Source organism: Mesoplodon densirostris, chromosome 2 (genome assembly GCF_025265405.1).
Source record: "Mesoplodon densirostris isolate mMesDen1 chromosome 2, mMesDen1 primary haplotype, whole genome shotgun sequence".
Taxonomy (NCBI): domain Eukaryota; kingdom Metazoa; phylum Chordata; class Mammalia; order Artiodactyla; family Ziphiidae; genus Mesoplodon; species Mesoplodon densirostris.
The window spans coordinates 133,462,778-133,478,226 of NC_082662.1; the positions used below are offsets into that span (position 1 = coordinate 133,462,778).

Genomic DNA, 15,449 nt, shown 5'->3' on the forward strand with positions numbered 1-15,449 from the left:
AAGTAACATGATTTTTCAGAACCAGTATCTTGTTCTAAAGCAATATTTAAAAAAGAAGGTAAGCAGGTTAGCTATAAACCCTGGACCTCTTTTTCATTGGTCTCCTATTTTAATTTGTTAAAATAAAATCCATGGCCTTTTGAGTCAAACTGTCTCTTTAATTTCAGATTTAAAGATAACAAATCTCTTTTTAAATGGAATATTGGCACACAGACACCACACAGTCTGGCTTATTGCAACTGTTCTCTGTTGGTGAAGTGGCACATTTGTAATCCCCACCATAGCAATCTTCACCATTTCACAGAATATCATTCAATTGTACATCCCTAGGTGGGCAACAAGAATCGGCACTTGAGCTCAGCAGCAAAGCGTTTGTGGGGAAATCCTAGGTCAGAACCCCTAAAAGGGGAGACTAACTTGAGGATGCCCAAATAACCTGAGGTTTACCTTGGCCACCTCCCCTGGCTTTCTGACTGCCTGTGGGAAAAGCCTCTCTGGAATCTCTTTTGAGGTTATTGGGGGAATCCTAGGACAAACACACTGCTTGCTTTTGCAGGAGGACTTGCCCCATACCCTACCCAGCTAGGTGTCTCACAACCTAGCTGGACTAAAAAAGCTTCAAGAAAAACGGGACAGACTGACATTTGCATTTCTACTTCCACCTATTCTTAGGCACGTGGAGCAAAATATGTAGGTATAGCCCTCTTTCTCACACCCCAACAGATTCTGCTGTCCTCGAAACCCATCTGGTAGCTGCAGTGACTACAATGAAGGGAGTTATCGGAAACCATGTTGGTACTGGGTTGAAAGGATTTTTCATGCCATGCATTTTGGGGAAGGACACAGATAATAGTCCAAACATGGTATAAGGCCATGTCCTTTCTGGGTCCTTGAAAAATCAGTCAGGGAACAGAGGTGGTGGACAGGAGCTGACAAGAGCTGGCTTGTTAATGAGCACAGCATCCCCGGGGTGGGGGGTGGGGGAATCAATGAAATGATTGACAAGAGAAGATGGTAAATGAAGGGAGAAGTGGGGACAAGTGCTGCTCAACCCAAGCTGAACTCCAGGAGGTAAGTTTCTCCTCTAATTTGAGATTCTTTCTAAAGGTTCAGTATTGAAGTGGGTGTTTGACGTTGAAATGTGCAGACCCATTCTAATAACTGGAAAGGGAGAAGACTGAGGAAGGCAAAAGGAGAGGGAAGATTTCCGATTACTTCTCTAGGCTGCTGACAAGAACCTGCTGCTCGCAAACCAGAAATTAACCAAGCGAAGGTTGAAGGTAGCAACGTAAAAGTGAAACTCAAATTATTTTACATTCTGAATCCTCTTCAATATCGAAGCGAGTGTGGCACAGCAATGGTTGATTATCTTAAGATTACAGAGGCTGACCGCCTTCTTTGTTTGCCCAGTAACACCGCTCCTCCAATAATCTCAAGCACTTGGCTGATTAATATTTCAATTCCAGTTGCTGCTCTTTTTCCCATTGCAGAAGGCGGCAGGGATATTCCCCTTCTTCCCTCTGTATTACAAACCCCATTACTAACCAAGCAGAAAGCACCGCGCAGTGTGGCCGAGGCTAATAATAGCCGGGCTGCTTACCTTCTCCGGAGGGATCGAATCAGCGCATGTCCCCGCGCCGGCTGCCCCGGGGCCGCAGTGCCGCCGCGCCGGGTCTGTGCTTGGTCAGTTTGGCCGGCCCCCAGCCCACCTGCCAGCTGCAGCAGCTGCTCCCGCCGCTCCCGCCGCCGAGCTCCGGCCGCAGGAAGTCATCCCCCGCGCCGGGCCGGATCGCCACATTCCGCGCCAGCCGCGGGGGGAGAGGGGCCTCTCCCTGCTGCGGGGACCAGCTCCTGGAAACTGCGCTCAAAGATCGCTACCCTTCCCGGTTGTAGGGTTATTTTCTAGGAATGCTTTTACAGAAGAAGCGTCGCTGGCTGGTGGACCGAGAGAGAAGAGCCAGAGTGACTTTCTCTGCAGAGCGCCTTACCTCTGAGCGCTCCCCTGTCACTCCCGCGGCATGGACAGCTCCATTCCGCTGTGTGGGTTTTCCACCCTCTTCATCTTCCTTATCTGTATTGTTCATTTCGCTGAATTTGAGAGTGGGATTAGCTTTGAAGATATCATTCAAACACTCCGAAAATATTTTAAATTGGCGACTAGTTTTTCTAAGCCCCTGTAGCAAGCTCCACTTTCCCTCAACACACACACACACACACACACACACACACACACACACAGTTACTCGCACGTACACACCCAGCCAAACCACTCACAATTAGGAAAGCTGGGACCTCTCGCCCGCCCTCTTGCCTACGTAATGGAACAGGAAACTCCCAAAGGAGTGGGGAAGTAGGACCGGCTAGCGAAAGCACTCGAGGAAAGAGAGAGGGGTCGCCCCAAGATTTTGTTGCTGTTCAGTAGTGTCCTTAGTGGACAGATGTTCCCCCTCTAACCCCCTGGCCCCGCCCCAAGTGGAATGGCTGGTCTGGTGACCGCTGTAACAGTTGGAAACAAAGAAGCTGAAGCCACATTAACAGGTGGCTGCATCTCTTTCTTTCCCGAAGGATTTATCAGAATTGGCTTTAGGAATAATATTAGCATATACGTATATAAAAAACCCTTTCCTTCTCTCTTTAAATTGGCACCACCTATTAACAGGTTTCTCTCTCTCTCTCATTTTCCTCCCTCCCTCCTTCCCTCCCTCCCTCTCCTAAGCTGACCAGATCATCAGTTTCCGGACTTAAGGGGGAAAAAAGGCCAAGGATGTGCTCTCTTTACAGCTGAACCAGGGCTTATTTTCCCGGTGTTCAGCCATTCCCAAGTAGAGAGGCTTTTTGACACTAGGGTTCTCTGTGAGTGAACTTCTCACATTCAGCTTGCTTTTGGAATTGCCCATCACTAGGTCCAGGCCAGTTTTATCCTTGGATTTGTCCAGCAACCTAAACAGTATAATTGCACAAGGCCAAGGCAGTACTTTTAATCTAGGAAGAGTTCCCAACTCTCTGTTTAGCAGTTCCAAAATTAGGAGGTAGTGTAGCAAACAGTTTCAACAAGGCTCAGTAAGAATTCTTGACCCTAGAATGCGGGCTTTTTAAAAGCTGGAACAACCTAATTCATCTCTCTGAATTTCACTTTCATAAAATTAGACCTCACCAAAGAGCAGGGGATTCTTAATATGTATCAAAGTGTATGTGGAATCTGGATGGGAATATTACATCTTTAATTTCACTAACCTCTAGCTGCAATTTAGTATTTAGCATGTCCTTTAAATCTAAATGCAGACAACAAACCACAATAATATTAGGAGTACCTGTGACTATATCCCCAGCAGATACCACAGACAATTTCCTAAGGCAGTTTTTACAGTTATCTCAAAGTATCACTAGTCTGATGTTACAATCAACTCATCATTACCTTTTTTGTTTTATCTAATAGACTATATCTATTTTAGAATGGTTTTAGATATACAGAAAAATTAAGGGGATAATACAGAGTTCTTATATATCTCATACCCAATTTCCTCTATTATTGACACCGTACACTAGTGTGGTAGCTTTTTTACAATTAACGAGCCAATATTAATACAATAATATTAACCAGAGTCTGTACTTTATTCAGATTTCCTTGGCTTTTGCCTAGTGTCCTTAATTCCATTTCAGGCTTCCATCCAGGACACCACATTACATTTAGTTATCAAGCCCCCTTAGGCTCCTCTGGGCTGTGGTGGTTTCTCAGGCTTTTCTTGTTTTTGATAACCATGACAGTTTCTTTTTTAAATGTATTTATTTAATTTATTTATTTTTGGCTGTGTTGGGTGTTCGTTGCTGCGCGTGGGCTTTCTCTAGTTGCGGAAAATGGGGGCTACTCTTGGTTGCAGTGCGCAGGCCTCTCATTTCAGTGGCCTCTCTCATTGTGGAGCACGGGCTGTAGGCGCGTGGGCCTCCGTAGTTGCAGCACATGGGCTCAGTAGTTGTGGTTCACGGTCTCTAGAGCGCAGGCTCAGTACTTGTGGCGCACGGGTTTAGTTGCTCCCTGGCATATGGGATCTGCCCAGGCCAGGGCTCGAACCCGTGTCCCCTGCATTGGCAGGCGGACTCTCAACCACTGCGCCACCAGGGAAGCCCCTATAATATGATTCTTGTGTCAACCCTGACAGCGCTGGTGAAATCCTTTGCTACAAAAATATGTCTCTGCCTTATAGTTTTGTTTCAGTATTAGTTTCCACATTTGCCAGCAAGATACTTTTCATCCTACTAAACTAATAGGCCACTTAGTTGAATACTGGATAAAATACAAATGGCAGAGAATTCTCCATTTCTGTTTATAATTTTAAAAATTTCAACTAAAAGTGCAAAGCTTTTATCAATTTCTGTAGCTTGCTCTCTTCCTAAACCTACTTGCTTCTTCCATCAATATTTAAGTTTCTGGTTTTAAATAACTGTGACTCTCCTTTAATGTGTTCTCTGTTAAAGGCTTTCTCTCCCTTTAGAAGTGTTAGTAGGAGAAGTGGTATTTTTGTGGGAAGAAAACTGCATCTTCTCTACTACCCAGCTGTCAGGACTATAGAGCTACATCCTCAGTTGTATAATCAGAAACCTGGCCTGGCATCAACTAGTGGGATTAATAACCACTTTTTCAATTCCTTGCAATTAAAATATTTACATCAACTTCTCTTTGTTTTAACAATAGCATATAGAACCCAGTGTGGGTGTGGCTCATGATTCTGCTTCTCTGACTCATGATCTTAGACTTCTTGCTTCCAACTTCCTAATGAATGTGCCCTTTAGCAATTGCTGGGGGCCAGGTTTGTTTACTGCTACTCCTTTCCAACAGTTCTAGGCCACGAGGCATCTCTTGAATGTATTTCTTTGCTACAAAGTATTTCTCTCCCCTGCCCTCACCCCACTCTCAGGTTCTGTTGCTTCTTTAAGATTTGCATCTGTAAAGAGTCCTTTGGGTTTGTTTCCTTGGTGGACTGGCTGTCTTCCAAGATTTTGTTGCTAGTCTTGTCTGACATTTTAAAGATGACCTTTTGGTGTTTTTATAAAACTTCTCAAGAAAAGGAAAACAGAAGTGCTCATCTAACCCTCTTCTAAAGACTATGCAAAAAAGCCAGTTGTTTTAAAACATTATGGCTGGTGATATAAATGGCTGCAGCATATTATATCTACACCTGCATGTTTTTAACTTCCAGAAACTAAAAATCAGCTCTGCAACATGCAATCAGCCATGAAGAAAGAAACAAACAAAAACCCAGTATTGAAAATTTTCTGCCTGATACCTGAATGTATTGGTGAACAAGCCTGCTACTTGTAGTATTTACATAAAGACAGTAGTCAAATAACCAATGCAGTAAAACAAACAATTCTTCTGTGAGAAAAAAAGAATGATGCTACTTAGAGTTGATGGACATGAACTTTAGGAATTTTAGAGCTGAAAATAATCTTGGAGGCCTCCTTTTATAGATGAGGAATATGAGGTCTATGGTGGTTAAGTGAATTGTCCAAGCCAGAGATGGGACTAGGGTCAAAGTTGAGGTCTTCTGCCAGGATGTTGAGCTTACTCTTTGAACTTGCTGGGTGTTTACATATTGCATCAACAGAGCCCATATGTACTGGATTTTCTTCCATTTACTGATAGAAGCAAGTTAGTGCCTTTACAGGTATTGTAGTATAAAATCAGCCCATTCAGTCAAACTAGTCAAAAATTAGTCAATCTAGGACTCCCAAAGAGACAATGCTTTGCAGGCTTTTTCTTTTCTTTTCTTTTCTTTTTCCACTGGAAATGGGAATTAGATAGATAATGCATGTTTGTGTGTATGTATGTATGTATGTATGTATATATATATATATATATGTATATATATATACTTATATCTTGTTCAAATTTAAAAGAATACAATTTTTTATAGTCTATGTATGACATAAAAATAGAACATCATTAATCAAATACATTTTCAGTATTTATTTTTGTATGTAACTTCCTTTCTTTATGTATCTATACAGTTTTAAAGATAACGGAACAACACAGAAATATTATTCACTTTCAAGCTAACACTGATAAATAATGTTTTGTCAGTGCCCTAAATTATGTAAAGACTAAAAGTTCCATTGTTCTATCTATTCTATGGAAAGTGGTTGATGTTTAGCTATGAAATAATGTATCAATCTCAGGAAACAATTCTTAGGTTAAAAAACTCATTTTCCCCGTGATGTCTTTTCACAAAGATTTAATTCAAAGAATTTGCCTTTGTAAGATCTCCATCACTTTTCACCATTGTTCCCATGCATGTTCCTCTTAAGAGTGCCTGATTCTGTTGCTAAGCAACCCTGCAGTCTTGTTGGGTCATGATGATGAACTAATAATTATTTAAAATGTGTCTGTTTGGATAGGGTCTTTTAAAGAATATCGTGATACTTTTGTGTAAGAGGCTGGGTAAGAGGGTTCTTCATTTCAACTTACAGTTCGACAGGAATATAAGTGATAGAATGATGTTTTCCAGAAGAGTTGGAAGAATGCCAAGAGTACACTAAAAAGCACTAGGTCTTACTTCCTCCCGGTATGCTTTTTTTCTAGAAAAGGGTAAAAGTCAGTCAGATGACAAGTCAAGAAATTTACCAAAGGACTTCAAAGAAATATGAGGAACATCAATATTCCTCTTATTGACTAGATTAAATTATTATGTTTTTCCTTCTCATCCCAAATTCTTAAGAAAAATTGTCAAGCCATATTATGTTGAAAAATAAGTCCCATGTAAGCGAGACATGGGTATTTGAATTTTATCAGGCTTCCAGAGAAAACTAAATTGTTGATTAAATCCTCATCCTGCTTGCTCTTGTCCCAGACATCCCTCTCCAGTTCAGGAATATCCTCCTTTAAATAGCTTATTTAACCATATGGGACTGATGCCAGTAGCCTTAATATTTTCTGTACGGTATACTGCGATATATAAGGGGACTACCATCATATCTCTAGCATGTAGTGAGAGTTAGTAAATAGCATTCCCAGTGTGTATCTGGAAAAACAAAAAGGTTGTTCCTTTAAACCATCTTTTTTGGTGATAAAGCAAAGAATCAAAGGTATTTCATTACTAAAGAATCCAAGAATGTCCTAACTCTAAGAGAAGAGCACTTCTAATGTCATCTCAAAATCCATCCAATCCAGAAGTAGAGCTGATGGTGCTACCAAGAGACAGAGTCTCCTTGTGGTGACACCACCTTCAAAAGTTTTGCAAGGTACCCCCAAACATCACCAGTTTTCTTTACAACCTTGCTTGTCTCTAGTATTTAAAGACACATCTGATACTTATTGATTCTATTTATATTTTGAGGGTGATCCCTTCTTAGGGATATCATCTCATATGCAAAGTTAAAAGTATTGATCATGTTTCTCTCCTAAACTTAAACTATTATAATTTATGTTTAAGGCAGCCAAATTGAACAGCTTTGGGGCCATAAAGGTGAGTGGTTAAATCTTGGTTCACTGTTCTGTAGGTGGTATATGGCCACTCCAGGTATCAGTTTTCTTACTTATAAAATAGGGTTTGCAGTGCTTTCTTCACAGATAAAGGATTAAATTTGATATGCTAACATAGTGTCTACCATATAGTGTACATTAAATGTGAGCCCTCTTTCCTATCTCCACTGGGTGTGGCCAACTTCTAGTTTTCTAGGATTTACTAGAAAATTTCATACCTTCTAGGAATATATGGCTTCTGATCATATTCCCTTACCATCTTCATTTTACTAAACTAAAGGCTCTTAATTTTTTTGTAATCCCCACATTCTTATTTCCTATCTCAGCTACTTTTCTGTTATTTTTTTAGAATTCAGTTTATTTTAGCAGGCATTAATTGAGGTAAGGGGAATTACAGTAGGTCCTGTGGTTACAAATGTAAACAGGATCCCTGTTCTCAGGTACCTTACAGTCTAGTGTCAAGAGTAGTAAACAGACAAAAAATTGCAATTTGACCTGATAAATTCTGTGATATTGGTAAGCCTGTGACAACACAAGGGAAATATCTAAATCAGATTAGGGAGGATGGGAGATTAAAGGTAAAGGAGCTTGCCGTACTTGTAGGCTTTTCTCTAGAGTTGGCAAACATCTTTACCTGTGTTCAAGGTTTAGATTGACCAAGACAGCCTTCACATTCCTTTCAGCTTAATAAAACTTTAGACAGGTTTCTTCCTGACTTATAGGCCCTTGACCTCCCCTTATTTAGAACATTTACTCTAAAAAACATGCAAATTCTTTTTTCACCCCTTTGACACGTAAATCTTCTTCTAGTAATCTTGCCAGATTTACAACCCAGGAATGTCTTTCTCACGGACATGGGAGCCATTTTTCGAAATGTAATCATCAAGAAAGATAGCACCGCATTCTCTGTGGGAGGGCAAGGGTCTAACTTCAATAAGTGCTGATTAGCAAACACAGATGGCCTAATCACATTAACCAGTCTCCTCCTAATGTCCTCCAGTACCAGTCCACTAGCTCACTCCAGAATTGATAAACGGTCCCACCTTGTGTTTCAGCAGAGTTTAGTCCAATCTCTCTCTCCAACTGCAATCGTTTTCAATAAACTTTCCCTTGCCTGTTTAAGTCTGTCCTTGGACAGGATGCATCCAGGTTTTGTACAAGGGGAAAAAACTGATTTTTGCCCAATAATCTACTCACTGATGCCTGGCACTTGGTCAACTTTTGTAATTGCTGATTAAAATAAGTCCATCATGTCAGTGTCTAGGGGGAAATGTTTTCAATGGCTCTAAACACTTTGAGCAGTGATAAATGAAATCTCTGAGTTCACCATCTTCTAACTGGAACTAGAATTATTTTTCCAAAAATAAATTTCTTTACACTTATGCACAAAATGAGCCTCTGCCTCCAAGAGACTGTGAGTAGGCTCAAGTATCCACTCGTCCTAATAGCTTTATACTCGTTCTTTTGGTATTTCAATTATCTCAAGTGTTCAGAATCATGAATAAAGTTGGGAGCAATTCGTGATGATGTTAATCAACTATAAATTACTCAACAAGGGCTCCCCTTATTATACTCTCCATGAAGCTCCCTAGAGGATCAGCTCAGGTACTGGCCTCATGCACAGTCTACATTGAGAGGATTTCCAATAATTGATGGTTTTAGCCAAAATTTTGAATTCTAAAAATGGATGGAAATTTGGAAATTCTAAATCAATCATAGCAAATTACAAATTATCATCAAGAAAGAATGCATAATAAAAATTTCTAAAGGTTACTGTAGAAATTAAGCTTAAATTCAAATTTAATTCTAAGGTAAATTAAAATATGTACTCCATTTTCTTTTTTTCATTATAAAATTTATAAAACCAGAATTTTCCTTCTAATGTGCGCATCGGGTGTACTTGCTATTTCTTTCCAAAAAAGTTTCACTAACTTAAGGACATATACAACATATGGCACCTTAGAATTAAGGAAATATGGGAGAATGATTTTGATTACCTCCTCATGCTACATGAAAACTCATTCCTTCAAACTTTCTTGAACAATTTTTTAAAAGATGCCAGTTATCTAACTCATACAAACAACCATATACATATGTACATCTTTCTTGTTGGGGAACAGACTTATATTAGTGTAAATAAGTGGTCATTAAAGTTAATGTGTTCATTTTATATAGTTATAATTTAAGATATAGTAGAAATTGGTTTGAACATGATATATACCTTTTCAAAATATATTAGAGACTTATAGAACCACCTCACAGTGACTGTGTTTGTCCATTATGAGGTTTAGAATATACTTTACTACTTAAATGAGTTGAGTATGATATTTTATCATTATACCTTTGCTTTTATCATATATTGTGGATGTAGAGTCTTTGGTCAGAAACACCCTCTATATTATAAAAACATCATTATAGAAAAATGCAGTATTCTATTAATATATAATTTACCATGAAACTAGGACAGATTTTCAGCAGAAGAAGGGAGCTGCATATATTTGGCTTTTACTGGCAGGCCTGTTTCTGCCCAGTAATTACCCAGTCTTTACATACATGTTACAGTTCAGTGCTTTTAAGGAAATCCAGCTTTCTTTGCTCTCTGATCTTTTCTTCTCACAAAATACTTAGCAAACACATAGCTATTAGCTCCATAGGAAGTGGTTGTATATATCAGGTATTTTTCACAAGCCCACTTAACCAAGGTACCAAGTAATTTGACTAGAATCCAAACCAAATCAGTTGAAGAGCTAAGTGTGCAAAAAATCCTGTAACACACTAGATTCCAATGAGCCACAGTTTTATTAACACTGCATCATTTAGCAAACTCAGATGGGGTCTTTGGGTCTTTATGTTGAGTTTCTTTAATTGGCAAATGCTTAACAGCACACTTTATTGATTGATTGATTGATTGATTAAAGAATCATCTTTTCTTTAAATTTATTTATTTTGGGCTGTGTTGGGTCTTCATAGCTGTACGTGGACTTTCTCTAGTTGCGGGGAGTGGGGGCTACTGTTCGTTGTGGCGCGCGGGCTCCTCATTGCGGTGCCTTCTCTTGTTGCAGAGCACAGGCTCTAGGCACGTGGGCTTCAGTAGTTGTGGCACATGGGCTCAGTAGTTGTGGTGCATGGGCTTAGTTGCTCCACGGCATGTGGGATCCTCCCGGACCAGGGATCGAACCTGTGTCCCCCGCATTGACGGGTGGATTCTTTTTTTTTTTTTTTTTTTTTTTTTGCTGTACGCGGGCCTCTCACTGCTGTGGCCTCTCCCGTTGTGGAGCACAGGCTCCGGATGCGCAGGCTCAGCAGCCATGGCTCACGGGCCCAGCCGCTCCCCGGCATGTGGGATCTTCCCGGACCGGGGCACGAACCCGTGTCCCCTGCATCGGCAGGCGGACTCTCAACCACTGTGCCACCAGGGAAGCCCCGACAGGTGGATTCTTAACCACTGTGCCACCAGGGAAGTCCCTAAGAGCCCACTTTAAATGCAGTTACACAATGACATCATGATAAGAAATGCTATAGGAATATAGGCATAGAAAAAAAAATTATCATCACTCACATATGCCCTGAGCATTTTCTGCTGAAGAGAGAATCTGAACTCCATAATGAGGGTACTAATACATTACATGCTTCTGATAGTAAGTTCTTATCACTTGAGAAATATCATTAAACATTATATCTCTGCAGCTTAATCCTTCTTAACCTGAAATATACCTTTAGAAATAATATTTTAAGAGTTAGAGAAAATTCAGCTAATGCATAGCTATATATCTAAATATTTACGTGAGATAATTATGGAGGCATTCTATTAATAATTTTGTGAAGACATTGTAATAACAATTTAGTCTTAGAATTTTAGAAAAAAATAAACCAATAAAAAGGTACTTCTTCTGGTTCAAACTGTACAAATGAAAATTCTGAACCTAAGTAAATTGGGCAAAGTATGTTGCTGTTTCATAAGTTAATGAAAGTAAATTTATTTATTAAATTTTTATTTATTTAGTTTCATGGGTTTATAACACATAAGGTTCATGTGTATAATATTATATTTTGACATTTATATAAACTACAGTGTGCTCACCACCAAAAGGTTAGTTGTCAACTGTCATCATATTGTTGACCCCCTTTACCCATCTTGCCCTCCCTCCACCCCCTTCTCCTCTGCTAACCACTACTCTGTTCTCTGTATCTATTTGTTTCAGTTTGGTTTCTTCATTCATTCTGTTTTGCTTGTTTTTATATGCCACATATGAGTTAAATCATATGGTATTGGTCTTTCTCCATCTGGTTTATTTCACTTAACCTAATACCCACAAGGTCCATCCATGTTGTCCCAAATGCCAAGATTTCATCTTTTTATGGCTATTATTCCATTGTAAGTGTGTGTGTATCTTCTTTATCCATTCATCCATCAGTGAACACTTAGGTTGTCTCCACATCTTGTCTATTCTAAATAATGCTGTGATGAACACAGGGATGCATATATCTTTTCAGATTAGTGTTTTTGTATTCCTTGGATAAACACCCACAAGTGGAATAGCTACATCATATGATAGTTCTAGTCTTAATTTTTTGAGGAATCTCCATGTGATTTACCATAGTGGCTGCACTAATTTACATTCCCACCAAAAGTGCACAAGGGTTCCCTTTTCTTCACTTCCTCTCCAGCACTTATTTCTTGTCTTTTTGATAATAGCCATTCTAATGGGTGTGAAGTGATATCTCCCTGTGGTTTTGATTTACATTTCCCTGATAATTAGTGATGTTGAACATTTTTCACATGCTTGTTGGCCATCTATATACCTTCTTTGGAAAAATATCTATTCAGTTTCTCTGCTTGTTTTTTAATTGGATTGTTAGCATTTTTGTTGTTGAGTTGCTTGAATTCTTTATCTATTTTGGATATTAGATACATGATTTGTAAATATCTTCTCCCATTTGGTAGGTTTTCATTTTGTTGATGTTTCCTTTGTTGTACAGAAGCTTTTTAGTTTGATAATAGTCCCATTTGTTTAGTTACGCTTTTGTCTCCTTGCCTGAGGAGGCATATGCAGAAAGATATTGCTAAAACCAAAGTCAAAGCGAATACTGCCTATGTTTTCTTCTAGGAGTTTTATTGTTTCAGATCTTACATTGGAGTCTCTAATCCATTTTGAGTTGATATCTATGCATGGTATAAGATAGTGGTCTAGTCTCATTCTTTTGTGTGTGGCTATCCAGAAAAACTAAATTTAGATGCTCTCCATCCTTTCATCAAACTTTCAACCCATTCAGATTAATCTGCAAAACTTCATCAAGAGGTTTGAAGGTAGAGAACTTTTTACTGTCTAGCTGATTTTTAAGAGTGATTAGGGCAGAGTTATAAATCAAATTACTGCAAAAAACGTTCTGGCTAGTCCATGTCAGTCACTTTCCTAAATTTCAAGGTTATTGACTGCTCAACTTATCTTATGACTTTACATTTGAAAGCCTCAAATTAGCAACAAGTTTTCATAGGATTCAAAGCAGTAGGGGTTTTACAGAATGATTCTGTTAAATTAATCTTTTCCTCATTTGAAACGTAGATGATTAAGATACATATTAATTTATTCAGAAAAGTCATACATTTTTTCAATGGAAAAAGTCTTCCCTTCTGTGCTCCCTAGGGCTATTTGTGTGCAAAATTTAACAAATATTGGTTCAACTCTTTTATTTTTCTGATTCAAAACTTCAGCATGAGTGATCAGTAGTTGGATGGCTAACGAGACAGTAATCTCCTCAAACATCTTTTAACCCACTTGTACATTCTACATGAAGCAGCAGCTCAGTAACTGTTGAATGAACGAGTGGACAGATCCCACTTACCCAGAAGACTGAATTCTTCTTTAAGAATCTGAGGTTTAATTTTGTGGTCAAATGTTTAGAAATGGAAATAGAACTCAAAGTTCCACTTGACTTATAACGTGACTTCTGTCCTCAGCAGATGGTTAAAAAGGTTAGTTCTACCAGTGGCTTCAGAAAACATACAAAAGGTGTTAGCAGAACCATGATATTTACGGTATATATTTGATTGTTTCAAGAACTGAGTGAACAGGTATTACTTGTAAGGGCAATCAGGTGCCAGTTTCAATGATCAGGCCTGAACTGCAGGGGTTTCACACTCAGCCCTGCTCCTTGTTAACTCTGGCTTAACTCATTATGCTTCCTGATGCTGCCACACAGCTCCTTATTTTGAGGTAACAGGTGATCTGACTATGCTTTTTTGTTTGTTTGTTTTTCTAACGTTACACAGAAAGCTAGAGTCAAAAATGTGTGTGTAGTCTGAGAATGATACTTTGGATATATTGCTATTTATGATAAGCCCAGATTTACATGTTTACCTCGAACTGGAAAAAAATTGCTAACTAGAATTTCCCCCGTAAAAGTAATTACTGACAATGTCTTCCTCCTTAACCACATGGACCTATATCAAGGCTGCTTATCTGTGCAAGATACCAAAGTTGTTACCACAGGACTATGCTATCAGAAGCCGATTTTCTGCCAGTGGGCTGGGCCAGCTTTTGCAAACTACAGGAAACCTGGGTTCCTAAAATAACCTAAGGGACACTCCTGATCTAAACTCAAACAGAATGGGGTTAATAACATAAATCCTTGCAGGAAGTTTGGACACTGAAAAGATCTGTCACTGAGGATGGCGATTCAGCTTAACAAATGAGGCAATGAGACTGATGGAATACGCCCTTTCCAAAGAAGTTACAATGATTTCCGTTGATACTATCAGTATTTCCACAGTCCTCTGTTTCCAGGAGGTTATATATAGTATCACAGAAGAACCCTGAGAACAGATAATCAAGCCTTTATAAAGAATCAGAGAAATATATTAAATGTCTCTTAACAAGGAGAATTGAACTTTTTTACTAACAATAACCATTATTATCATTATAGAATTATTATATTGTTCTTAATATTTTATTATTAAATAAATATTATCTGCAGGGAAGGCAGATTGGCATCACATAAGTGTTACGTCACTGAAAACTAATCAATACACACACAAAATAATGTGCTAAGGCTACACTAGGGAGTCTCACTTCTGATCTCAAGGTTATGCCAGTTTATCCCAATTTCTCGACAAAACTCTTTATCAAACTTATTGTATCTTATCCCGCACTATATCGGAACTGTTTCAAAAGGGATCTTGTTAGTCATTTTCCTTAAAAAAAAAGAGAGAAATCCAAGTCATGCCTTTTCTATGAAATCTTTGGAGGGTGCTATGACAATGTTATTTGTAGCTCAGCCCACAATTCATATTCTTCAGCTTTTACCCAAAGTCACCTGGTTCTGCTTGCTAGGTATCATCTTCTAAGACTCCAAGAGATATTGCCAAAGCTTTCTCCAGAGACTAGGATTGGAAAAATGATGGCATTATTAAATGCTGAACTTGACAAAAATCATTTCTATTTTGAGCACCCTAACATAGTTATCTTCATTTTGTATAATCCTTTTGGTTTTAAACAAGGATGTACATTTTTACATGGTTGCAATTACAGCAAACACAGGGTTTTGTGTTATTCCTTCACCATTTCCAATAACGAAAGCATTTTTCATATATTACAATTGGGGGATTATTTTAATGTTAAAGAATACATGATATTTAATGGATACAATCGATATTTAATTTAATCAGATTCCTATTACTAGCTATTTGTCTTCATTTTTTCCTGATTACAGATAGATTCACAAATAATATTATTATGAATATTTTTTTTCCTCTACAGAATTGTTTCTTTGAATGAGACCGGGGTTATGGTTTGTTTGGCTTGTATTGACAGTATTTATAAAAGTGTAAATCTGAATGTGTTTAGGTGAGGCAAGTACAGTAACCTGTATTCCCATTGCCTTCCCCCAGGCCAACATTGCACATTTAGATTACTTGCTTGACCCTGAAAGCATGTGAATTTTTGACTCCTGGATTACTGGGTCAAAGGTGTAA

The 15,449-nt window shown here is 38.7% G+C and overlaps 1 long non-coding RNA gene across 1 annotated transcript in view; it reads right to left on the minus strand.

Moving 5' to 3' along the window:
- LOC132484405 (uncharacterized) overlaps positions 1 to 15,449 on the minus strand; it is a 185,798-nt gene that overhangs the window by 5,949 nt on the left and 164,400 nt on the right. Inside the window, exon 3 of the long non-coding RNA XR_009531179.1 lies at positions 1,601 to 2,088. This is a non-coding gene — a long non-coding RNA (uncharacterized LOC132484405). The remainder of the gene's footprint in view (positions 1 to 1,600; positions 2,089 to 15,449) is intronic.